The 25961-nt window shown below is 42.8% G+C and overlaps 1 long non-coding RNA gene across 1 annotated transcript in view; it reads left to right on the forward strand.

The window, feature by feature from the left end:
• Positions 1–24914, forward strand: part of LOC147579512 (uncharacterized) — a 28830-nt gene extending 3916 nt beyond the window's left edge. The window contains exons 3-4 of the long non-coding RNA XR_015254027.1: positions 5606–5721; positions 17934–24914. This is a non-coding gene — a long non-coding RNA (uncharacterized LOC147579512). The remainder of the gene's footprint in view (positions 1–5605; positions 5722–17933) is intronic.
• The last annotated feature ends 1047 nt before the right edge of the window (positions 24915–25961 follow it).

Genomic DNA, 25961 nt, shown 5'->3' on the forward strand with positions numbered 1-25961 from the left:
AACAGCATGACCACGTGACCCAGCAATTTAAGGCCTAGAAACACCCCCAAAGCATTGCAGACAGGGGCTCAGGCAAAGGGCATGTATTTCCTCTTACAGATATCTGCCATTGCAGCACCTGCCGGTGGGAGTGAGGTGGGTAGTCGAGGCTTCCATCAGAATGAGGCTCTGGAATCAGAGGCTAACCTGCCACCGGGTTGTGAGCCAAGTACCCCGCGTGCCAGGAGCCGTGGCTTTGCTTTAGGAAAAGCCAGAGCGCAGCGTGTGTGGTCTGTTTTTAATTCCTCTCCTTTGTCTGATGTCTCTAAATCTTGAAACTGCAGACTTTGGGAAGGAGTCATTGTTTATGTTTTAGGTGCTCATCGGCCCTCTGTGAGTATTTAATAAGAATACCATAGTAACACTACTACTTATTAATTACTTCCTGTTCCAATCCGTTATGTCTACACAGAAGCCATCTTAGACCCTGTCACCGTTTCCATCAAGATTAAACATTAAGAGCACAGATTAAACATTAAGTTCTTATTTCATGTTTTGCTTTAGACCTGTTAAGAATTCCCGGAATAAAATTTTCTATTAAAGTACTTATTAACAGCCAGTGATTTGGGAACAATAAGACACCACAGCTCTTTGTCAGGGTCTGAAGAGCACTGCCATTGTCTTGGTTGTGTGTGTGAAGGAGGGAGAAATGGCCTGGGGGTCTCATTTTCTGGTAGTTTCTTCTGATGAAGCCCATATGATTTTGTCTTTTTTCCTTCTCACTTTTTGTTTTCCAAAATGAAATTTCTCACTTCTCAGATGTGCATGGTGGAGAAGGGGACACAGCCCTAAGCAACAGGCTACCTAGGTCTGACCTGAGAACACATGAAGTGCGGTAGAGAGGCCGGGACAGGTGATCTCTTAGCTTCTTCCTTCCACTGAAATGTGGCATTCTTTCTGGTTCATTATATTTGGCATTCTAGCTTAGTAGATTCCAAAGCAACTTAATTTCAGTTTAGACTTCTTTCTATTTACTTATCTATTTATTTATTTAAAATTTATTTTTTAAATTTACATCCAAGTTAGTTAGCATATAGTGCAACAATGATTTCAGGGGTAGATTCCCTAATGCCCCTTACCCATTTAGCCCATCTCCCCTCCCACAACCCCTCCAGTAACTGTTCTCCATATTTAAGAGTCTCTTATGTATTATCCTCCTCCCTATTTTTATATTATTTTTGCTTCCCTCCCCTTATGTTCATCTGTTTTGTATCTTAAGTTCCTCGTATGAGTGAAGTCATAAGATATTTGTCTTTCTCTGATTGACTAATTTCACTTAGCATAATACCCTCCAGTTCCATCCATGTAGTTGCAAATGGCAAGATTTCATTGTTTTTGATTGCCGAGTAATACTCCATTGTATGTATATACCACATCTCCTTTATCCATTCATCCATCGATGGACATTTGGGCTCTTTCCATACTTTGGCTATTGTCGATAGTGCTGCTATAAACATGGGGGTACATGTGCCCCTTTGAAACAGCACACCTGTATCCCTTGGATAAATACCTCGTAGTGCAAATGCTGGGTTGTAGGGTAGTTCTATTTTTAATTTTTTGATAGACTACTTTCTTATGTTAATCACAGTTCTCTAGAGAAACAACCAATTGGATATATGTGTGTATGTGTTTATACAATTTTATTTTGATTTTGTAATGTGAATTATAGATGTAATAATATATTCATTATAAGGAAAATTGGCTCATGCACTTATAGAGCCTGATAAGTTTCTAGATCTGCAGTTGGCAAGCTGAGATCCAGGAGAGTTGATGGTGTAGTTCCAGTCCAAAAGCTGGCAGGCTTGAGATCCATGAAGTTGTTGTTTCAGTTTGAGCCTGAAGGCAGGAAAAAAACGATGTCTCAGCTCAAGGCAGTCAAGAAGGAAGAATTCCTTCTTATTCGGGTGAAGGTCAGTCTTCAGTTCTATTCAGGCCTTCAACTGACAGGATGAGACCCACCCACACTAAGGAGGGCAATCTATTTTATTCTGTCTTATCAATTCAAATAAACTCATCCCCAAATAGCCTTATGGAGATACCCAACATAGTGTTTTTCCAAATATCTGGGTACCCCATGGCCCAGTAAAGTTGACACATAAATTAACTGTCTTATTTCTGTAGAGGCTGGTTTAATGCCTGGCTAGTTAAGTGATCATAAATGATTTTGCAATTGGAAAAGTCACCAGTCCCCTGTTTTCATGAGAAAGTACATTCATGCATGGCTTTCAACTAGATAATGATAAACCTGGTTACAAAACCTTAGCTGGATTGCCCATGACCTTTTGTACCCACAAAACCTCAGCATTGCCCTCACCAGACTACATTAACCCTTTTCTGGTTTTGTGGCTGGAGGTCCTGATCCCCTTGTCATAGGCCAGTAGACAGTTACTAAGTTTATAGATACGATGTCCTGCTGAGCAGTAAATCAGCTTTCTCTGAGGTTGGTCTCCTCAGGTCTTCACAGCTGGATGCCAGGAGCCCAGTTCTTTCTTTCCTAAGGTCCATGGGTCAATTCTCCACCTAACAGAGCTTTAAATTTCACCACCCGTTACTCCATTGATATTTCTGACCTCATTCATTCCTCTTACAGGTTCCATTGGAAACTCAGGGGGCGGGAAATGACTTTGATTACACAGGGAGTCATTCCACTGTGGAAGTCACATAAAGCAATTCACGTAAAGCAGTTCTCACCACGTTAATATGACCTGACCCCAGGAAGATGGGAAAAAGTCCCAGCCAAAATATACTTCTTGCAGAGACAATTGGATATTCATGGACTATTATGGCATTGGTGGCCAGTTTTGAAAGCTGACTGCAAAAACTCTAATAGGAAGGTCTATTTGTGAACTTGGAAGTGCTGAGGCATTATTTCCTAATGCAGTGATTTCATAGATCTCACATAAATTTAGAGCTTTCCATTCACTGGATCTTACTGAAATTCTGGGGAACTGCTTCTTTCTGTTTATCATAGAAAAAAGGGACAGAGTCTGTGTGAGTCTTTTTAGAAAACGATTTCCTGTCTACCTTGGCTCACGTCTTCATGAATTTTTTTATTCACCTTCAGTGCAAAAGTATATTTCAGTTGATTCTGAAGCATACCTTGTTTGTCCCACCCTCACTGTCTGTGCCACCAGCCTTTCCCACTGGAAGGCTGTGTGACAGCAGTGACTCCTTGGTGTGCTTTCAGTGTCGGTTGTGACCTTTACAGAGCCTTTTGCATTTAAGATCATTTCTAACATGGTAATAAAATTTTTGTCTATTAGAGGAATTTCAGGGATCCACTGGCAGGGAGGACTTTTTTTAAAGTTGGGCCCTTCCCAGTAAGCCTGAAATTGGACACATAGGGGACCTCGATCTCAGCTACAAAAAAGTCATATATGTGACTCATAAAATGGGGGACACACTTGGGAGCTTTTATACGTGAAGTGGACAGAATTTCAGGATGGTGAGATGTGACTGTGGTAAGAAGAAGAGAGTAGTTAAAACAATAAAGAATTTCTGCCTTGGGTGGGGGGCACCTGGGTGGCTCAGCCAGTTAAGCGTCCAACTCTTGGTTTCATCTCAGGTCATGATCTCACAGTTTGTGAGATCGAGCCCCATGTTGGGCTCTCCACTGGTGGCACAGCCGACTTGGGATTCTCTCTCTTTCTCTGCCCCTTCCCCACTCTCTCTCTCTCTCTCTCTCTCTTGAAATAAATAATAATAAAAATGGAATCTCTGCCCTGGGTGATTGGATAGATGGTGGAATCATTAGCTGAGATGGGAAACACAGATGGGCAGCATTGGTGGGAAGATGGTTAGTCCTGTCTGAGGAATTTGAAAAATGTGTGGGGCAGGTGAGTCAAGTACCTATAGGTAGGTGTGTGAAGTCCCTGTGGTTCAGGGAGTGAACATTTGGGAAAATGAACCTCAGGAGAGAGATTAGTGTCCAAAGCCGCAGAGCCATCCAAAGATTGGGAGCCGAGAAGTAAGTTTGAAATTTGGAGACTTTAGCCAATCTATTCCCATTGACTTCAAAAGAATAAAGCAATAATACTCAACTGTTGGGATGTGCTCTTTATTTGATTAAACACCAAATTAAAAGCCAAATCATAAACTCATTATGTAAAAATGACTCTCTACAGATTTGGCCATTATATGCAAGCTGCATGATAAAGTTTATATGGTCAGCTATGTATTTCTTGGACCTTAATCAGACCCTGGAGAATTTGAAGAGAGCATTTGTTCTAAACCTAATTCTACACGTATCTCAATGCTCAGTTAATAAAGAAATGCTTTCTTCCTTCCCATTCCTGTCTCCTTGATGCTGTTTGATGCCTCATTGGCTTCCTTTGCCTAATTTTTTGGAGACAAGAGCAGGTAGATGAGAGACAACGTGTCTCTTTTTATTCACTTGGTGGCTTTGGTTATTTCTCGAGTGTCATCTCTGGGAGATCTGCAGCTTGGTTTCCATCCTTGGTGCGCATTTTACCTTTCAAGATCAAGAACTCATTTCTCAGTACAATTCATCCTACTTAGTGGCTCGTGCTAATTACAGTTGAGATTGCTTGCTTCCACTGCATTTTAGAGGATGTCATCTTATCATGTTCCTCTCTGGTGTTTGTAAACACTGGCTTGCTCATTTCATATTTCCCCTTCATTTATTCCAAGATTGATATCTCCGCCGCGGAATTGGAATCCTCCTATCTTTGGAGCGGCATGCAAATCCTTTCTATCCTTCTCAACGCTGTTTCTAAACTGTTGAATCTTTTTATGATAATTAAGAACCAGTTTTAAAAAAGCCCGTGTAAATGACTAAGTCATGATTAAGACTGCCCAACCTTTCTGGATATATAAATTCACTGCAGTTTAGTCTTGCCAGGCTGTGGGTGAGGATGCCGTGCACAGTTGTGCAGGCTACTCGTGGCACCGGGGTGTTTGGCCACAGGGACGAATGCAGGCTGCAGGCACCCAGCGCTGTCCTCACCAAGCCACCCACCTTGGTGTATGGCTGCATCTCCTCAGGGAATCAGTTCCTTTTTCTATTTTTTAAAAATGATTGTTTGGTGGGGCCCCTGGGTGGCTCAGTCGGTTAGGCGTCCGTCTCAGGTCATGATCTCATGGTCCATGGGTTTGGGCCCCACATCGGGCTCTGTGCTGACAGCTTAGAGCCTGGAGCCTGCTTCGGATTCTGTTTCACTCTCTCTCTGCCCCTCCCCCACTAACATTTATTTATTTATTTTGAGAGAGAGGGAGGGAGAGAGACACTCCCAAGCAGGCTCCACGCTGTCAGCACAGACCCCGATGGGGGCTTGATCTCAGGAACCACAAGGTCATGACCTGAGCCGAAAACAAGAGTCAGATGCTTAACCGATGGAGCCATCCAAGCACCCCTCCTTTTTCTAATTTATACAAAGGCACTGCATTGATCCGTGGAGTCCTGAATTTGATCATTTTAGGTAGCTCCTCAGCCTATGATACTATCACCAAAGACAGGAAGCAGAACAGACCTTGTCTTAGTGCAAGCACACCCAGAAAGTCTGGAAGAACATAAATCTGACCTTCTGCTTCCACCTATATGTTCCAGCTCCTACAGAGCCCACAAGGGGGTGTAGCCACGGTGCTCTGCTATGTGACTGGCTCCCTGCTCCTCTTCTCCACTGGTGCCAGACCATACTTGCTTCAACATGGCCATCTAAGGAGGTAAGCCCCTTCCCATTCAGACTTCCTGTTCCCCCTCTCATCACACATAACCCTTCTGTGCTTTCTCTTACCCGCCCCATGTGCCATCTGGTCTTGTCACTGAGTGCCCTGTTGTTGATTCCTCATGGGGGGAAATGCAGGGCTGAGCACAGAGAAGGGACAGGGACAGCATATCCCAATTGCTTTTTATGCTCTCCCCTATACCAGAGAGGCTAGAAGTCTGGGAACTCTATTTCTTTTTTTGAAGTTTCTTTATTTTGAGAGAGAGAGCGTATGAGCAGGGGAGGGGCAGAGAGAGAGGGAGAGAGAGAATCCCAAGCAGGCTCTGTGCTGACAGCACAGAGTCTGATGTGGGGCTTGATCCCATGAACTGTAAGATCATGGCCTGAGCTGAAACCAAGAGTCAGATTCTTTTTTTTTTTTTAATTTATTTATTGTTTAATTTACATCTAAGTTAGTTAGCATATGGTGCAACAATGGTTTCAGGGGTAGATTCCTTAATGCCCCTTACATTTAGACTATCCTCCCTTCCACAACCCCTACAGCACCCCTTTGTTTGTTCTTGAAGACTCTTTTACATTTTGTTCCCCTCCTTATTTTTATATTATTTTTGTTTCCTTCCTCTTATGCTCATCTGTTTTGTATCTTAAAGTCCACATATGAGTGAAGTCATATTATATTTGTCTTTCTCTGACTAATTTCGCTTAGCATAATACCCTCCGGTTCCATCCATGTAGTTGCAAATGGCAAGATTTCATTCTTTTTGATTGTCGGGTAATACTCCATTGTATATATATACCACATCTTCTTTATGCATTCATCTGTCAATGGACATTTGGGCTCTTTCCATACTTCGGCTATTGTTGATCGTGCTGCTATAAACATTGAGGTGCATGTGTCCCTTCAAAACAGCATCCCTCTACTCCTTGGATAAATACCTAGTAGTGCAATTCCTGGGGCATAGGGTAGTTCTATTTTTCATTTTTTGAGGAACCTCCATACTTTTTTCCAGAGTGGCTACACCAGTTTGCATTCCCACCAGCAGTACAAAAGAGATCCTCTTTCTCCGCATCCTCGCCAACATCTGTTGTTGCCTGAGTTGTTAATGTGAGCCATTCTGGCGGGTGTGAGGTGGTATCTCATTGTGGCTTTGATTTGTATTTCCTAGATGATGAGTGATGTAGAGCATTTTTTCATGTGTCTGTTGGCCATCTGGATGTCTTCTTTGGAGAAGTGTCTATTCATGTCTTTTGCCCATTTCTTCATTGGATTATTTGTTTTTTGGGTGTTGAGTTTGAGAAGTTCTTTATAGCTTTTGGATACTAACCCTTTATCTGATACGTCATTTGCAAATATCTCCTCCCATTCCATCGGTTGCCTTTTAGTTTTGTGGATTGTTTCCTTTGCTGTGCAGAAGCTTTTTATTTTGACGAGGTCCCAATAGTTTATTTTTGCTTTTGTTTCCCTTTCCACTGGAGATGTGTTGAGTAAGAAGTTGCTGTGGCCGAGGTCAGAGAGGTTTTTGCCTGCTTTCTTCTCTAGGATTTTGATGGCTTCCTGTCTTACATTGAGGTGTTTCATCCATTTTGAGTTTATTTTTGTGTATGGTGTAAGAAAGTGGCCCAGGTTCATTTTTCTGCATGTTGCCGTCCAGTTTTCCCAGCACCGCTTGCTGAAGAGACTGTCTTTATTCCACTGGATGTTCTTTCCTGCTTTGTCCAAGATGAGTTGGCCATACATTTATGGGTCCATTTCTGGGTTCTCTATTCTGTTCCATTGATCTGAGTGTCTGTTCTTGTGCCAGTACCATACTATCTTGATGATTACAGCTTTGTAATACGTCTTGATGTCTGGGAGTGTGATGCCTCCAGTTTTGGTTTTCTTTTTCAAGATTGCTTTGGCTATTCAGGGTCTTCTCTGGTTCCATACAAATTTTAGGACTTTTTTTTTCTAGCTCTGAAGAATGCTGGCATTATTTCACTAGGTATTGCATTGACTATGTAGATTGCTTTGGGTAGTATTGACATTTTAACAATGTTTGTTCTTCCAATCCAGGAGCATGGAATATTTTTTTGTGTCTTCTTCAATTTCTTTCATCAGCTTTGTATAGTTTTCAGTGTATAGATTTTTCACCTCTTTGGTTATGTTTATTCCTAGGTATTTTATGGTTTGGGGTGCAATTGTAAATGGGATCGATTCCTTGATTCCTCTTTCTGTTGCTTCATTATTGGTGTATAGGAATGCAAACGATTTGTGTGCATTGATTTTATATCCTGCAACTTTGCTGAATTCATGGATCAGTTTTTAACAGTTTTTTTTTGGTGGAGTCTTTTGAGTTTTCCATATTGAGTATCATGTCATCTGCGAAGAATGAAAGTTTGACTTCCTCCTGGCCGATTTGGATGCCTTTTATTCCTTTGTGTTGTCTGACTTCCAAGGCTAAGACTTCCAGTACTATGTTGAATAACAGTGGTGAGAGTGGACATCCCTGTTGTGTTCCTGACCTTTGGGGGAAAGCTCTGTTTTTCCCCATTGTGGATGTATAAGCAGTGGGCCTTTCATATACAGCTTTTATGATCTTGAGGTATGGTCCTTCTATCCCTACTTTCTTGAGGGTTTTTACCAAGAAAGATGCTGTATTTTGTTAAATGCTTTCTCTGCATCTATTGAGAGGATCATGTGGTTCTTTTCCTTTCTTTCATTCATGTGATGAATCACATTGATTGTTTTGCAGATATTGAATCAGCCCTGCATCCCAGGTATAATTCCACTTGGTCATGGTGAATAATTCTTTTAATGTATTGTTAGATCTGGTTGGTTAGTAACTTACTGAGAATTTTGCATCCATGTTCATTAGGGAAATTGGTCTATAGTTCTCCTTTTTAGTGGGGTCTTTGTCTGGTTTTAGAATCAAGTTAATCCTGGCTTCATATAGTTTGGAAGTTTTCCTTCCATTTCTATATTTTGGATTTCTTTACTGGTAATGGGACTGTTTAAATTTTCTATTTCTTTCTGTTTGAGTTTTGGTAGCTTATATGTTTCTAGGAATTTGTCCATTTCTTCCAGATTTCCCATTTTATTGGTGTATAATTGCTCATAATATTCTCTTATTGTTTGTATTTCTGTAGTGTTGGTTGTGATCTCTCCTCCTTCATGCTTGATTCTATTTATTTGGGTCCTTTCCTTTTTCCTTTTGGTCAAACTTGCTAGGGGTTTATCAATTTTGGTAATTCTTTCAAAGAACCAGCTCCTGGTTTCATTGATCTGTTCTACTGTTTTTCGGTTTCGATAGCATTGATTTCTGCTCTGATCTGTATTATTTCCTGTCTTCTGCTGGTTTTAGGTTTTATTTGTTGTTCTTTTTCCAGCTCTTTGAGGTATAAGGTTAGGTTGTGTATCTGAGACCTTTCTTCCTTCTATAGGAAGGCCTGGATTGCTATACACTTCCCTCTTATGACCCCCTTTGTTGTGTGCCAGAGGTTTTGGGTTGTGGTGTTATCATTTTCATTGGCTTCCATGTACTTTTTAATTTCCTCTTTAATTTCTTGGTTAGAAATTCATTCATTCTTTAGTCTCCAAGTATTTGTTATCTTTCCAAGTTTTTTCTTGTAGTTGATTTCAAGTTTCATAGTGTTGTGGTCTGAAAATATGCACAGTATAATCTTGATCTTTATTTACTTGTTGAGGGCTGATTTGTGTCCCAGTATGTGATCTAGTCTGGAGAATGTTCCATGTGCACTTGAGAAGAATGTGTATTCTGCTGCTTTAGGATAAAATGTTGTGAATATGTATGTTAAGTCCATCCGGTCCAGTGTGTCATTCAAAGCCATAGTTTCCTTGTTGATTTTCTGTTTAGATGATCAGTCCATTGTTGTAAGTGAGGTGTTGATGTCCCCTATTGTTATGGTATCATTATCAATGAGTTTCTTTATGTTTGTGATAATTAATTTATATGTTTGGGTGCTTCCACATTTGGCACATAAATGTTTACAGTTGTTAGGTCTTCTTGGTGGATAGACCGCTTAATTATGATATAATGCCCTTCTTCATCTCTTGTTACAGTCTTTATTTTAAAATTTAGATTGTCTGATATAAGTATGGCTACTAAGGCTTTCTTTTGGCGACCATTAGCATGATAGATGGTTCTCCATCCCCTTATTTTCAATCTGAAGGTGTCTTTAGGTCCAAAATGGGTCTCTTGTAAACAGCATATAGATGGATCTTGTTTTCTTATCCATTCTGTTACCCTATGTCTTTTGACTGGAACATTTAGACCATTGACGTTTAGAGTGAGTACTGAAAGATACAAATTTATTGCCATTATGTTGCCTGTAGAGTCAGAGTTTCTGGCAGTGTTCTCTGGTCCTTTCTAGTCTTTTTGTTGCTTTTGGTCTTTTTGTTTTTGTTTTGTTTTTTTTTTTTTTGTCTTTTCTCCCCTCAGAGAGTCCCCCTTAAAATTTCTTGCAGGGCTGGTTTAGTGGTCACAAACTCCTTTAATTTTTGTTTGTCTGGGAAACTTTGAATCTCTCCTTCTATTTTGAATGACAGCCTTGCTGGATAAAGAATTCTTGGCTGCATATTTTTCCAGTTCAGCACACTGAATATATCCTGTCACTCCTTTCTGGCCTATCAAGTTTCTGTGGATAGGTCTGCTGCGAATGTGATCTGTCTTCCCTTGTAGGTTAAGGACTTTTTTCCCCTTGCTGCTTTCATGATTCTTTCCTTGCCTGAGTATTTTGTGAATTTGACTATGACATGCATTGTTGATGGTCAGTTTTTGTTGAATCTAATGGGAGTCCTGTGTGCTTCCTGTATTTTGATGTCTGTGTCTTTCCCCAGGTTAGGAAAGTTTTCTACTATGATTTGCTCGCATAACCCTTCTATGCCGTTTTCACTCTCTTCATCTTCTGGGACCGCTTTGATTCTGATGTTGTTCCTTTTTAATGAGTCACTGATTTCTCTAATTCTTAAATTGTGCTCTTTTGCCTTAGTCTCCCTCTTTTTTTCTGCTTCATTATTCTCCATAAGTTTGTCCTTTATGTCGCTGATTCTTTGCTCTGCCCCATCCATCCTTGCCACCTTGGCATACATTCAAGATTGCAGCTCAGTTATAGCATTTTTTTATTTCATCCTGACTAGCTTTTACTTCATCTTCCTAGAAAGGGATTCTAGTCTGTTTTCAACCCCAGCTAGTATTCTTATTATTGTGATACTAAACTCTAGTTCAGACATCTTGCTTGTATCTGTGTTGATTAAGTCCCTGGCTGTCATTTCTTCCTGTTCTTTCTTTTGGGGTAAATTTTTCATTTCAGCATTTTGAAGGAAGAAAAGGAATTAATAAAGTAAAAAAAAATTAAAAATTAAAAACAGCACAAAGAAATCAAATAAAGGATGCTAGATCCTAGGTGTGTTTTGATCTGGCTGTTGAAAGAAGCTTGATAGATTAGAGAAAAAAGGGAAAGATAAGAAGAAAAAGAAGGAAAAAAAGAAATGTTTGAAAATTTGAAAAATGAATGCAATAAAATAGAATAAAATGAAATGATGAAAGTAAAATAGAATTTTTAAAATTTACAAAAAAGTATAAAATATAATAGAAAAAATTAAGGAAAATCTTTTTAATAAAAATGGAAAATAAAATAAATTTTTTATCTTTCTGTATTCAAGAATAAGAAAAGAAAGAGAAAAAAATTGAATAAAAGGACAAGCAAACAGAATGAGACATGGTTGAAATTAAATCTGTTTCCCCTAGAAGTCAAACTGTGAAGCACTTTATAGTCTGTAAACTAAGCAAGTGGAGAGACTTGTGTTTGTCAAGAGTGGTTGGTCAGGGTTTAGTGTAACGGCTCCGTTCTCCACTAGATGGTGCTGCTCAGCTTACTGGGATGGATTGCTGTAGCGCTTATAGGCGTGTATGCGTGAGAGGGGTGAAAATGGTGTTACCCAGCTACCCAGTCTCTAGTATCAGAACTCTGTGCTCTCCCTGACTGGCAGTCGAGCACCCCTCCTTTGTCTCCGGCTTCCGTCTACTCCCTGCTTCTACACTGTCCATGACCATGCCATCAGGCTGCCAGGTAGCACCTCCCTCCTGAGTTTTATCTCAGATGTGGCTGTGTTTCCTGACCCCTCACTTCTGAGGGACTGTGGCTTTGACCTGCTCAGACCATCTTGGGGAGGGTGTCACTCAGCAATGGCTGGGTGCCCACCCACCCCAGGAACATTTGGGAGACCGTGCTGCTGCCGATGCCCAGAGACTGTGGCTGGGTGCCAGCCCGCCCCAGAAAAGGTTAACGCGATTGTGTAGCAGCAGAGTTTCAGAGTTTATGGAAAATTACAACACACATCTGGTACCAGGCTTCCCCCTTAATGTCCTTGTTCCAGCACCAGCGAATGTGGTTGTTCTCCAGGGTCCACTGGGACCTTTGCTTGTGGGGTGGCCGCACAGCCTCTACCAAATGTCCTCCCAACAGGGGAACCACCTCTCCCTGGGTGGCCCAAGGACTGCCCGGACTTCACTCTGTTCCTGGGGATTTTCCCTTCCCACCAGAGCACCGCCATGTATTGAGCTGCGGAGTTTCAGACTCTGCGCTCCCCCTGTTTATAGAGTCTTGATGGAATTTAAATCCTCTCCTTTCTCCTTTCTCCCTTTTCTTGTTCAGTCCCTGTGGCTGTTTCCACTTTTCCACTTTCTCTCCAGCTAAATTTGGGGGGGGGTGGTTTTCCCATATTCTCCAAACCACTCCCCCGCCCCCACCATCTCTGTCCTCTCTCCACAAGCAAAAACAGCTCCCTGCCTTCCACAGCTTCTCTCTCCTCCAGTTCACCTCTCTGCACTGTGTACCTGCCGAGGTCTGTGGTTCAGGTTGTGCAGATTGTTGTATTAATCCTCAAATCAATTTTCTAGGTGTGCAAGATGGTTATGTGTTGATCTGGCTGCATTTCAGGGACAAGAGATGCAAAAAAAAAAAAAAAAAAACCCTTCCATGCTGTTCTGCCATCTTGACCCCTCAAGAGTCAGATTCTTGACTGACTGAGCCACCCAGGTGGCCCTGGGAACTCTATTTCTGAGACTCTCTTGCCATTAGGCTTAGGACAGGGCTTCGAAGGTACATCTGTGCCAGACTGGGAGAATTGTGGCCACACAGTGTGTGGGCTTCAACACATGGATTTGCAGCCCCTTTCATATTCCTCTGATGGCTCTCAGTCCCCAGGTTGTGGACATCTGTGACCACTGACAGTCCTTTTCTGCATTTTGCTGATCTCTGGGTGGGACCTTCAACTTCCTGACTTCTGGACCATAGCTCTGGGGACAAACCTGGAAATTAGGGGTGAAACCCCTGATACCCTTGTAGGTGCCTTTGTAGGGAATTAGAGTTTTATCCGTAACTCCCCAAATATTAACAACAACTGCCCTGGGGTGCCTGGGTAGCTCAGATGGTTAGGCCCCTGATTCTTGGTTTCAGCTCAGATCATGATCTCACAGTTTGTGGGATCAAGCCCCACATTGAACTCCACACTGACAGCACAGAGCCTGCTGGGGATTCTCTCTCTCCCTCTCTCTCTGCCTTTCCCCTGCTCACTGTCTCTGTCTCTCTCTCAAAATAAATAAATAAACTTAAAAAAAAAAGAACAACTGCCTCATATTTAAATATCGATAAGACTGGCTTGAAATCATTATGCCATCTTTGGAAATATCTGGAAAGAATGATTACACATGTATTTTGCATTTACACCTTATAAGTTTGGGGCTTCCTTTCATTGGTCATTGATATAGGATGGATTTACCAAGTAAAAGCTGCCTGATTATAAACACCCTGAGGGACTAAGATTGTTCTGTTTATCCTATTGGCCATCTTTTCCTTTCTTGGGCCTTCCTCCCTTGGCCTAGAAACATAAGGCAGTCCCTACCATTCTAAAAATAACTCCATCACTAAGTAAGCAAGGCCTCTCTTAGTTCTGCTTTTCTCTTTACAACCATCAACCACCTTTTCTAATTAATTTCCTGTACCCTGATGTCTTACGTGATATCGGACTCCCTGAATTTCCAATGTTTTTTGGGATTTTCGTAGGTTTTTGGCCTCGAAGGAGAGATTATGGGTTACAAAGTCTCTGTTAAGCAAAATTTAGGACACTATTCTATCCGTGGCCTTTACCTTGCTGATGTGCATTATTCACATGGAGTTCAGTATTTCCTAAATGTTTCTGGGTGAGAACCCTTTTGCTCTGTCCAAGATCACTGAGGACCTCCTATCGCTAAATTCAATGGATGTGTAACAGGATGTAGGATTGTTTTTAGCAGAAGCTGACATTTCAAAATGTTAGCCCTTGCTATTTCTGGCTTGGGGACACCCCAGCGATCTTGCAGCAGACCTTCTTTGTTCTGGGAAGAGCCACAGGAGTTCCCCCTTTTAGTTCCTGAGCAACAGCATTTCTGGGCAGAGTGTGCACTAACATGCTTACTTATTAATTTTTCCTTGGGCAAGGGTCAGGGGGCCCTGGCTTGAGGTAGACCCCACACCTTGACCCATAGCTGAAGGTTGCCGGAACAATTTCAGGAAGAACGGATACTGACACTAGAGACTTCTCTCTCTCTCTCTTTCTCTCTGTCTGTCTCTATTTTAGAGAGAGAGACGGAGAGAGAGCACTCAAGTGGGGGAGAGGGGGCAGAGGGAGAGAGAGAGAATCTTAAGCAGGCTTCAGGCTCAGCACAGAGCCCAATGCAGGGCTTGATCCCTTGATCCTGGGATCAGGACCTGGGCTGAAATCAAGAGTTGGATGCTCAACTGATTGAGGCACCCAGGGTCTTTGAGGGGGCTCAGAAAATAGAACACGCTGACATGCATTATTCACACAGATTCAGTATTTCCTGAATACTTTTTAAAAATGTTTATTTATTTTTGAGAGAGAGAGAGAGAGAGAGAGAGAGAGAGAGAATGAGTGGGGGAGGGGAAGAGAGGGGGGACAGAGGATCTGAAGCAGGTTCTGCTCTGACAGCACAGAGCCTGATGTGAGGCTCAAACTCACAAACCATGAGATCATAACAGCCAAAGTCGGACGCTTAACCGACTGAGCCTCCCGGCCGCCCTTTCTGAATGCTTTTGACTGAGACTCCGTCAGCTGTGTCTAAGATCTTCCTCCCTGCCTGGCTTCTGAACAAATTGAGAAATCAGGCAAGGGAGAGGGGCACATGGAAAATTAACATTTTCCTTTATGACTGATGAAGGCTTGGCTGCAGGGTGTGGCTCATCTACTGGGAAACTTGACTTGCTAAGTTTTTATGGACACGTCCACTGGGGCAGCCCTGGCTACCACACCCCTGGGGCCCTGGAGGAGCAAAGCAGAGCCCATGCTCTTGCGGACAAGCAACTCCCTCTGAAGAGGAGAAGGAGAAGGGAAGAAATAAATGTGTGTGATTGATTCTTCCCAAATTTATCACTCAGATGAGTCACCCCACTGCACCTGGGTTGAAGTAAATGAATGTACAGAAAGATCCAGGAGGGTGACCTCAGTAAGTACCTTCCTGGCTCCCTTCCTAGAGGAAACACCTGAAATAGGGAAACTGTGTCCCCTTGAAATAGATTAGCATGACTAATGAGATAGGCAGAACTAGACCAAGGCCAGCTGGTCAGAAGGTACCTTGGGGTACCTGAGGGGAGGGGAGGGGCTTTCCATGCCCAGCAGGTAATTGATGCTGTCATTGCTTCTGTCCCAGGCACACCAGAATCATAGGGGAGATGGCTGTTGTGTGTTTGTGTGTGTGTGTGTGTGTGTGTGTGTGTGTGTACACAGAGCAGCACCTTGGAGCTATGGCCTACATTAGCATGTAGTAACCTTGGGGATAGATGGAGGCAACTCTACCCCCCTTATCTCACATTGTTGGCCGCAGCCTCAGAAATCCTTGATTTCAAGCACTTCTGGCAGAGAACTGGTGGCTGTTAGCAGAGACACGTTGGGGGACCGGCCACCCCTTCTGCCCCTTCTCTGTTAAATGAGTCTTATTGGGATCCATATCTTCATTGGTATAGCCGTGTGTGGGGTTCTTAGACTCTACATGAGGTAGGAACCCTAAGAATGTCAGAATGGTCTGTTGGCATTTGGAGGACTGGGACTATCCTGTCACTGTGGCTTGAATATTATAGAAATGCTACTTTTTGTACCTCAAGATGGTGCAACGGTGGGGGGAACCTGGGTGGCTCAGTCAGCTGAGCGGCCAACTTCGGCTCAGGTCGTGATCTCATGGTTCATGAGTTCAAGCCCCACACTGAGCTCACTGCTGTCAGCAAAGAGCGCACTTAGATCCTCTGTCCCTCTCTCTCCCTGTCCCTCCCCTGCTCGTGCTGTCTCTCTCAGAAATAAACAAAACATTAAAAAACATTAAAATAAATAACACATAAAAATTTTAAAAAGATGGTGCCATGGGATGCATGGCTTGTAGAGACTTCCCTCTGTGTTATTTTGTTGATTCCTCTGCCGCAATGGACACCTGTGATCATGCACTTGGCTTCTGTGTCCTTTTCCTGCTGCCCTGAGTGCTCCTTCTGGCCTCCCTCACAGCTGAAGTTCGTGTTTCCAATGCTCCTCCTCAGCATGCCTCGATGCTTAGTGCTCAGCTCTCTCCTCCCTCGCCCTGGAAAGTTTCCCTGTCCTGGTCCCGCTCTTGCTGTCCTCTGGTCTTCAGACCCTCCGTAACCAGTTGCTGGCTGCAACCCTTTAGACATCTAAAAATCAACACATTCGACCCCTGAGTTCATCATCTTGGCCAAGCCGGTCTTTCCTCTCAGTTCTCCATCTTGACTCATGTCACGGACATTCACCCAGTTTTAGGAGTTAGAAATTTAGCAGTACCTCTGACTCTTCCCTCCACATTGAGTTAGTCATCAAGACCTGACCCTTTAAAAACAACAACTTCTTGAGCTTTTCTGGAATGTACTCGCATCTCTGCTTCCATCAGTAGTGGGATGGAAAGTAATTAACAAACAGCTCTGGGGGGGAAGCCTTGATTTGTAGCATTTGATGGTGTCTGTTGCATCAGTACTTTCACCACGGCTGATTTCAAGCCACCCAAGGTTTAATAGTCTGTCCCCCAAACTCCTAAAAACCTCATTGGCTTTTGCAAGATGGTACAAGCCAGCTCCAGTTGACAATGGCCCCAACCCCCTTGGTGCTTCTCAGCCCCTCTCTCTTCAGGCTTCTCCCCGCTCAAGCCATTCTGTAACCAGCTGCTAAACTCAGTTCTGACCACACTGGCTCTCCTGCAGAAATGCCATTGATGGCCTCCTGGATGATTCAGTCCATGCCCCTTACCAGTTTATTGAGCTCTTGGAGACACAACCCTGCCTGCCTCTCCAGGGTCATCTTGGCTCCTATCTTTTTTTCTTCAAGGTTCAGCTCAGCTGAAACCTTTTCTCCATTTTTCCGGTTGGGTCAGGTGCCCCATCTGAGGTGGCTTGGGTTACTGCACTTATAACCTTGTATTGATGGGGTTTTGCCTTGATTTTGGTCTTTTTTTTTCTTGTGAGTCTGTAAACTTCTTCAGGGAGAAATCATGTGTTTGGTTTTTTTTGTTGTTTTGTTTTTTGTTTTGTTTTGTTTTTTACCTCCTAGCTTATATATATGGAGCAGTGGCTTTCTTATTGGAATTGATCAGTACGGGCACCTGGGTGGCTCAGTCATTTAAGCATCTGACTCTTGATTTGGGCTCAGGTCATGATCTCATGGTTGGTGAGTTTGACCTACGCATTAGGCTCCGCACTGACAGCGTGGAGCCTGCTTGGGATTCTCTCTCCCTCTCTCTGTGCCCCTCCCCCATGCATGTGTGTGTGTGTGTTCTGTCTCAAAATAAATAAATAAATAAATAAGGTTTAAAAAGTCCTCTTTGAGATGTGAACTCAACAGGAAAGATGCTTGGCTAGATCCCGGCTCCCCCACTCAATAGTTATCTCACTTTGGGCACCTGTGTCCTCATTTGTAAAACAGTAACACCTGCCTCACTCGCCTTCTAAAACCACAAGGATCAGCTGAGCTAACATATGCCAGCGTGGCTGACAGTGCATGATATGAATGTAACACTCTGCCCTCCAGATGAACCAGGAGAATGTGGTGAGCAGAGCAAGGGCAGTGGACGCAGACCTCAGATCTGAACATTGGACCGGTCACGCACTAGCTGGGCTTCTGTGACGCTTCTGTCTCCTGCTTCTCCTGCTTCCTGTTTGCAGGTCGCTGCTCCTCAGCAGGTACTCCTCCCGTTGACCTCTGATGGCTGCCGTCCTCAGGTCTTGCTCCTGGGCTCTACCCTCTGTGTGTGAACTCCCTCTGGGGCATCTCGTCATCGCCATGGCCTTAAATCCTATCTCTCCGTGGTGACTCCCAAATTTATAGCCCCCTGTCACACCTTTTCTTTGAGTTCCTGCCTTCTTGAGACGCCTCCACTCTGGTGCTGGGCAAAAGCAGCCCTGATTGCGTCCTATCCAGCAGTGCCTGGGACGCCATCCCCACTCCAGTCCCCCGCTGTGTTCTTCATGTGGCCTCCTCCACATCCCCATGAGCTTGGGGTTCCCCATCTGCAATCGCCTTAACTCGGGGCAGAACCGTTTCAGTGACTCTGTCTTGTCCACTCTCGTTTCCTGTGCAGCATGCCTCACGTGCCCTAAGGCTGCGTTCATTTCTTGTTCACTTGACTGTTACTGGTTATCCTTTCTAGAATTTTAGTTCCACGAGGGGACTGTGTCTCTCGTTCACTTCTCCAGCCCCAGGGCCATGCGAAGCTCCTGACCCACAGCAGCTGCTCGGCAAATATCTGATGAACAAATGAATGTGTGTCCTGAGCAGGTTACTAACCTTGTGATAATTGGGTCTGTTCTCTAACATTAAGGGAATTGGGTGAGATATGAGATAATACACTGAGAAGAGCCTAAACCAGGACGTGGCACATAGCAGGTATTTAATGTTAGTTCCCCTTCCTATAACGAATTAAAAATTGGGGCGCTTGGATGGCTCAGTCGATTGGGCGGCCGACTTTGGCTCAGGTCATGATCTCTCTGTTTGTGGGTTCAGGCCCCGCGTTGGGCTCTGTGCTATGTGCTAACAAACAGCTCAGAGCCTGGAGCCTGTTTTGGATCCTATGTCTTCCTCCATCTCTCTCTGCCCCTCCTCCATTTGTGCTTTATCTCTCAAAAATAAACAAACATTAAAAAAAGAATTAAAAAAGAAGCTATACAAGTTATAAAGAATATATTCTTTAAGCACATAAAAATGTGTGTGGGCTATAAAGACCTTCTGCTTCCAGAAGGTCTTAATCAAATATGGTAAAATGTGAATCGCTAAACTTATTACATGCACAACTGTAGAACTTATTACATATACAGGTGCCTGGGCTGTACTCCAGAGACACTGATCTAAATAATGTGTATCCTGATGCCTATCAGTTTGAGAACCAGTGATACAGAATATAGGTTGAAGTATGGTATTGGGCGTATTAGGGTTCTCCAGATGGAAAAAAAAGAGGTTTTAAATATATGGAGAGAAAGAGCGAGACTGAAAGAGGGCTGGGATCCACAGGATGGGCCAGCAGGCTGGACGTTTGGGTAGAGTCGATGTTGCAGCCTTGAGTTCAAATTCCACGGGACAGGAGGCTGGAAACTCAGGCAGGGTTTCTATGCCGCAGTCTTGACCACAAGCCTTTCCACTTTGGCTAGCTTCAGTCTTTCATCTTCGGTTCCTCAACTGATTGGACGAAGCCCACCCACATTAGGGGGAGGGCATAATCAGCTTTACTCAAGGTTACTGGTTTAAATATTAATTATAGCTAAAATATACCTTCAGAGAAACATCTAGACTGGTGCTTGACCAAACAGTGGGGCCTCAAGTCCTAGCCAAGTTGACACACAAAATTAACTATCATATTGAGCAAATATTTTAATTATCATTTTAAAAAATGTATTAAGCATCTACTATTTCTCCAGTTTTAGGCTAGGTTTCATGGAGTCACTATAATGCAAAACCCTATTCCCTCATGCCTCCCACCCAGGAGTTTGTTATTGGTTTTTTAAATTTTGGTGTTTCTTCCCTTAACAAAGATTCAACACATAAGAGGTGGGGAGAGGGTTCCTGGTTAGGAGCTTTTTAGGAGCCACCCAGGCAGAGTAGTCTAGAAAACTCTGTCTTCAAAGAAAGACTTCTGTATGTCAGATTTACCCACCTCAGATGATACTTATTTACTGTCTTATTCAAAAGCCACGAAAACAAAACAAAATAAATTCCAGAGCTGCTATCACGTGCCAGTTCTAAGGATACAGTGACAGAGGAAATGTGGCTTCTGCCCTCTATTTGTTGATGGTTTTGTCGTGGGGCTCCTTCGTTCTCGTGACTTGCTTGACTAAATAAAACAACGGAGCTTTATGAAACTGCAGAGGGAATAGGATGTACTAGGAAAGACCCTTCGCTTTTGAGATATTTATTAAAGGTTGGGGAGATTTGTCATAAAGGGATATAGAGCATCAATCCAGTGGGAACACTTCTTCAGAACCGTCCCAGGGATGAGCATCAGTGGGCACCTGATTCCTTAAGCATGACCGAATTTCCCCCAACCTGTGACTGCTTGTGTCCAGCAGATGGCGCCAAACGGCTGGTTCTAGCTAGGACGCACGGGCTCCTCTGCAAAACATGAAATATATTTCTATAAAGCCAGCATCTTAAAAAAAAAAGTATATTTATTTTGAGAGAGGGAGGGAGAGAAGCAGAGAGAACGGTAGAGAATCCCAAGCAGGCTCTGCATTATCAGCGTGGAGCCCAATGTGGGGCTTGAACCCAGGAACTGTGAGATCATGCCCTGAGCCAGATCAAGAGTTGGACACCCAGCTGACTGAACCACCCAGAAGCCCCTATAAAGCCAGCATCTTAAACAAAGCACTCATATTATCTGTCTGAGGCCCTTTCTTTTTCTTTCTTTCTTTCATTCTTTCTTTCTTTCTTTGTCTTTTTTAAGATTTTATTTTTAAGTAATCTCTGCACTCAACGTGAGGCTCAAACTTACAACCCTAAGATCAAGAGTCTTATGCTCTATTGACTGAGCCAGCCAGGTGCCCCCTGAAACCCTTTCTTTTGCTCCATTTTAGTGTGACCTGTGAATTTAATGAGCAGTGGCCACAGAAATGGTTGCCAGTCCTGGAATGTGGTAATATCGTGGAATAATGGAAATGTAGGTGAAACACAAGAGATAGCCTAGTAAAGTAGCCCCCAAATATGGAGCTGACATGGGGAACGTGTGTGTGTGTGTACATGTGCTTGTGATGAAAAATACTTAAAAAAAAGTTAAAGAGAAAATATTGTAGAAGAACCTATAAAGGGATTAAAAAAGTTGGAGATGAAAGAGTGTGCTCAAGTAAGCATCAGACTAGAGAGCTTAGTTTTGAGAGTATTAATATGGAAACTCCAGAAGAAAGGGTCCTATTCCTCTATTTCTGGCGGTCCTAATAAAAGGCTACTTGAATATCAGTGAATATCACGTGAGTACAGGATTAGGAAAAATGGCACCAAGTCATCCAGAGCCATTTCAATGGAATTCCTTTCAAGGGAGTCTTCCTGTACTCACAAAGACCAGGAAGATCCATACCACACACAGTACCTATTAGGGAAGGGGGAGTCATAGCTTCAGGTTCTGAAGGAGGATGTTCTCTACTGCAGAAAAGGAGAAAAGCAAAAAGCAGAGTTGAATTGTCCTGGTAGACCTATTGGGTTCACTTTCTATTGAAGCTTTAAAAATCTCCCACTGAAATGAAGTCTGCATCTGATAAGGTGGAAGATAAGAAGTTGTTTGGTTTTATGTGTGTGTGTTTTCCTGCTGCAGTTGGGGGATCTATTGCCCAGGTTAGAAGCTGCTTCCAGAGCAGGGCCATTGACTTAGTTTGAAAATGGTTCTCTGTATCCTGTGTCCCCTACCTGGAGACCCTTCAAAAAGGAAGACAAAAGGAGAGCATTCGTGACATATTCCAATGATCGTACACAGGCGACCCCTGGAGACCAGACTAAGACTCTAGGAGTCTTGCCCAGTCTTGACCAGGAGGATGTGGCTTCTCTCAGGAATTGTGCAAGTTCTAAAACTCCTAAGTGAAGTGATGCTAGAGGCAGAAGTGTCATTGAGGCATAATAGTATATGATTATGGGCTTTGCAATACCTCAATTTCAACGGATTTACAACATTGCTTGCAATAAATAAATGAATAAATAAATAACCCTTTCTTCCAGGAGAGTTGATTTCTTACAGAAGGAGTATGATACCCAGGTTGGTACAAACTGGGACTTGATTACGAAATCTATGGAGAGGAACAGTATTTAATCCACATTATTCCAATTCATCATTCAAATAATATATTGTAAGCATACTCTGACAGGCCAGTAGCTCTCAGTTTTGTGTGCTAAAGGATTACCTCGGGTAGGTTATTAAGATATAAATTCCTACCCCAACTCCAGATATTCTGATTGTAGAGACTGGGGGTAGAGTTTAGGAATTTGCATTTTAGAGATAATTTCATCATTTCGAGTAATTTAGATGCAGAAGATGGAAAGACCTTCCTCAGAGAAATATTACCCGAAGCAAAGGCAGAATTAGTCAATCAGAGAAACCTCTAAATTTACTTCCATTTATTCATTCACTTCCTCCCTTTCTTCTGAACACGTAATGCACCGAGCACATAATGCACCAAGCACTGAACACATAATGCATAGTGCCCTTCCTTTGTACTTGGTGCTGTGGGACATAGTAAATATGAGGAGACTCAGTTCCTTCCTTAGAGGAACTTATATCTAATGCCTGATACAGATATGCATTTACATGTGAATGACAATGTCAGGTGGTAAGCATTGCATTTGTAGAAATGATGTGGAAGTCCAAGATCATTGTAGGGATTGAGAAAGAAGTCATGTCCATGTGAGCTGGCATGCTCGGGACAGCAGGAAGGGCTCTGTGGAGGGGGTAGGACATTGCCTGGGGCCTGAATGATGACAAGTGAGCAGGATATTTGAGATGTAGGAACAGCATTCACTTCATATCCTGCTTGTTAAGCAAGTATACTATTATCATCCATAAGCCTATACTAAAGATAGCAGAGTGGCAAAGTACGGCCAGGGATTAAACTATAATCTCATTAACTACCTTCAGAGAAGAAATAAAGGAGGAGAAAGCAAAAGCTTTTGAATCAGCAACATCGTCTCCTTGTTTTTTTCAATATTCTGTTGCCAACGGAACCATTCTCTACTTTGCTAAGTTAATAAATAGTAGAAATGCTTGACATGACATGTTTATTATGTATAACTTGCTTTTCGCACAGATTCATATCTATTTCATCCAGCTGCCTTCAAAAAGTTAACATTATGATAAGACACACGACAAGTATAGGCAATTAACATTCTAAGAAGAAGAGTAGGACTGTTTGAAGCCACGGAAGGAAGATGACTTAAATCAAAAATCATGTGTTTAACAAAGCAATCTGTATTCCTAACACTTCTGTTTAGGCATGGTATTTTTCTTAGCTATATTTTGCCTATTTCTTTAGGCAAAAAAAATTTTGATCCAGCTACCTCGTTCCCCTTCCCCAGCTCTTCTTACCAGTATCCTACAAAGCATCGGAAAGCAAATATTTAAAGTATCTTCTCACTGGGCATGTAGAGGAGTGGCATTGCTACCCCGCCATACTTGATGGGAAAGGACACAGACTCTGGAGCCAGACAACTGGATTTTTAATCTTAAGATCCATCACTTCCCTTCTGGGTAGCTTTGGCAAAGTTACTTACCCTTTAGGGGCCTCAGTTTCCTCATCTGTAAAGCAGACATAAATAGGATTCTTATGATGATTAATGAATCCATACATATAAAAGCACTTAGAAGAGCCCATAGCAACAACTCAGTCAGTGTTAGTTACTGTCATGAGCTCTGGTGCAAAGGAAGGTTCACAGGGACAAGTTTACTGGGATATATAGGCAAACTGGAGAGGTATTAATATATATTTGAAAACCAGCTATAATATGGGGCTAAAAATTATTCAACCCCAACCCAAGAAAATTATATCTTCTTTTATAACAAAACATTTAGCCTATTTATAAGAATGTAATATGAAATCATATAACACATTTAAATTATGAGAATAGCAAGACTAGGGATATGAAAGTACTGGAGAAGAGTCTAGTACAACAATGCATACATGGCAACTTAGGTACGTGCAATGGGTGAACCACACATTTGTCTTCAAGCATTCTGGAAATCACTGCAGAAAAGGGGAACGTGATGAGCAGCAAGATAAAAACAGTCCAATTATTCGGAAGAAACACGGTTATTTACACAATTACTCACATGGTTGTGACCTGAGGACACTCGCCAGGTCAGCTTAGGGTGAGGCTGTGTAGCGCGATACACAACGTCTTCAGCAACTTTTTGGCAAAGGAGCTACAGGGTTTCTCAGGGCTGCTCCGACGACATTCCTCAAATCAGAACCCCAAGGGCATTTTGGTAAAGCAGTTCTAGGGGGAGATGGATTGTGGGGTCCAGGTGCTTGGCTGCCTATCTGTCTTGCTTCATCGAGAAGAAGATTTTATGATACCTGCAACACCTGTAACTTTTCATTCTGAGTTGTTCGGTTTCTTTCTTTTTTTTTTTAAATGTTTATTTTGAGAGAGAGAGACAGAGACAGAGCATGATCAGGGGAGGGGCAGAGTGAGAGGGAGACACAGGATCCAAAGTAGTCTTCAGGCTCCAAGATGTCAGTACAGAGCCCAATGCGGGGCTTGAACCCACAAACCGCGAGATCATAACCTGAGTCCAAGTCAGATGCTTAACCGACTGAGCCACCCAGGTGCCCCATGTTTGGTTTCTTAAAAGCCATTTGCAACTATTTTCTCATTGAAGCCTCAGCTTCTGAAACAGGGATCATTAAACCCTTTTTATAGATAAAGAAACTGAGTCCAGGAGTGGTTGGACAGCTAGAACATGGTGGGAGTGGATTGAGGTGCTGGCTCCCTGAGCTCATCTGGACCATCAGCCCTGACCCAGGACCGGACATCTCAGAGCCCTGCTCCCTCTGCCACATCTTTTTATCCACCAACCTCCGATTGTTATGCCTGCAACTCCATTGAGATTGGTCTGGCAAAAGTCACAGATGATATTTTTGTCATCAAATTCAGTGACCTTTTTCTCAGTTTGCTTTTTTTTTTTAAACTTGAACAATCAGTTATTTACTCTGTGGCATTTTGTCTTCCTTTGGTTTGGGGAGAACTAGATACTCCTGGACCTCCTCTTACTTCCCTACTGCTTCTGCTCATTAGCCCTTATGAGCAGCTTCTCCACCTGCCTCCCACATGTTGAGGTCCCCAGGGTGCCACCTTTGGCCCTCTCTTCACACTCCCTAAAAGAGCCAATCCTGTCTGACAAATCAGCTGCCATCCTGAAAACAGCAATTCCCAAACTTACAGAGTGAAGTCACATCCTGTATGAGGCTGAGTTCTAAGATCAGGATCTGTGGAAAAATAACGTTTCTTCAACATGAGACTGGTTCATTGTTTTTTTCAGTTGAATAAGAGACAAAACAGCTGGCTTGAATTTGCAGCTATTATGTAGAAAAGGACGTTTCCTTACAGATGGGAATGACGCTTGGAGTAGTGAGGTGTTCATGTGGTGAGGATATACAAGGGAGGAGGAGAGGCTCCTATCTCCCATTTCACAACCTGTTTAGAGCCTACAACTTTGGGGGGAAATGGCACAAAGAGGAAATTAAGTAGTTCTTCCTTTATTTATTTATGTTTATTTTGAGAGAGAGAATGGAGGAGGGGAAGAGAGAGAGAGAGAGAGAGAGAGAGAGAGAGAGAGAGAAGAATCCCAAACAGGCAATGCACTGTCAGTGCAGAGCCTGATGTGAGGCTTGATCCCACGAGCTATGAGATCATGGCCTGAGCCAAAATCAAGAGCCAAATGTTTAACTGACTGAGCCACCCAGGTGCCCCTATTATTTATTTAAGACCAAGCACACACAGGTGAATTTGTGTGCATTAACGATGATTCCATGTGTCTCCACTGCCTGTTCACTGAATATCTTCATGTGGTTGTCCCACAAGATTCCAAACTCAACACATCCAATATTTGTCATCTTTATTTTACACTCAGTTTTACTTAGATATAGCAATATACCTGCTCTGTAGTAGTCCTGTTATAAAGATACTCCCTAATTTTAGTGGCTTAATCAATACAAATTTATTTCTTA

This window comes from Puma concolor, chromosome B4, assembly GCF_028749965.1.
Source record: "Puma concolor isolate L17-30 chromosome B4, mPumCon1.1.hap2, whole genome shotgun sequence".
Taxonomy (NCBI): Eukaryota; Metazoa; Chordata; class Mammalia; order Carnivora; family Felidae; genus Puma; species Puma concolor.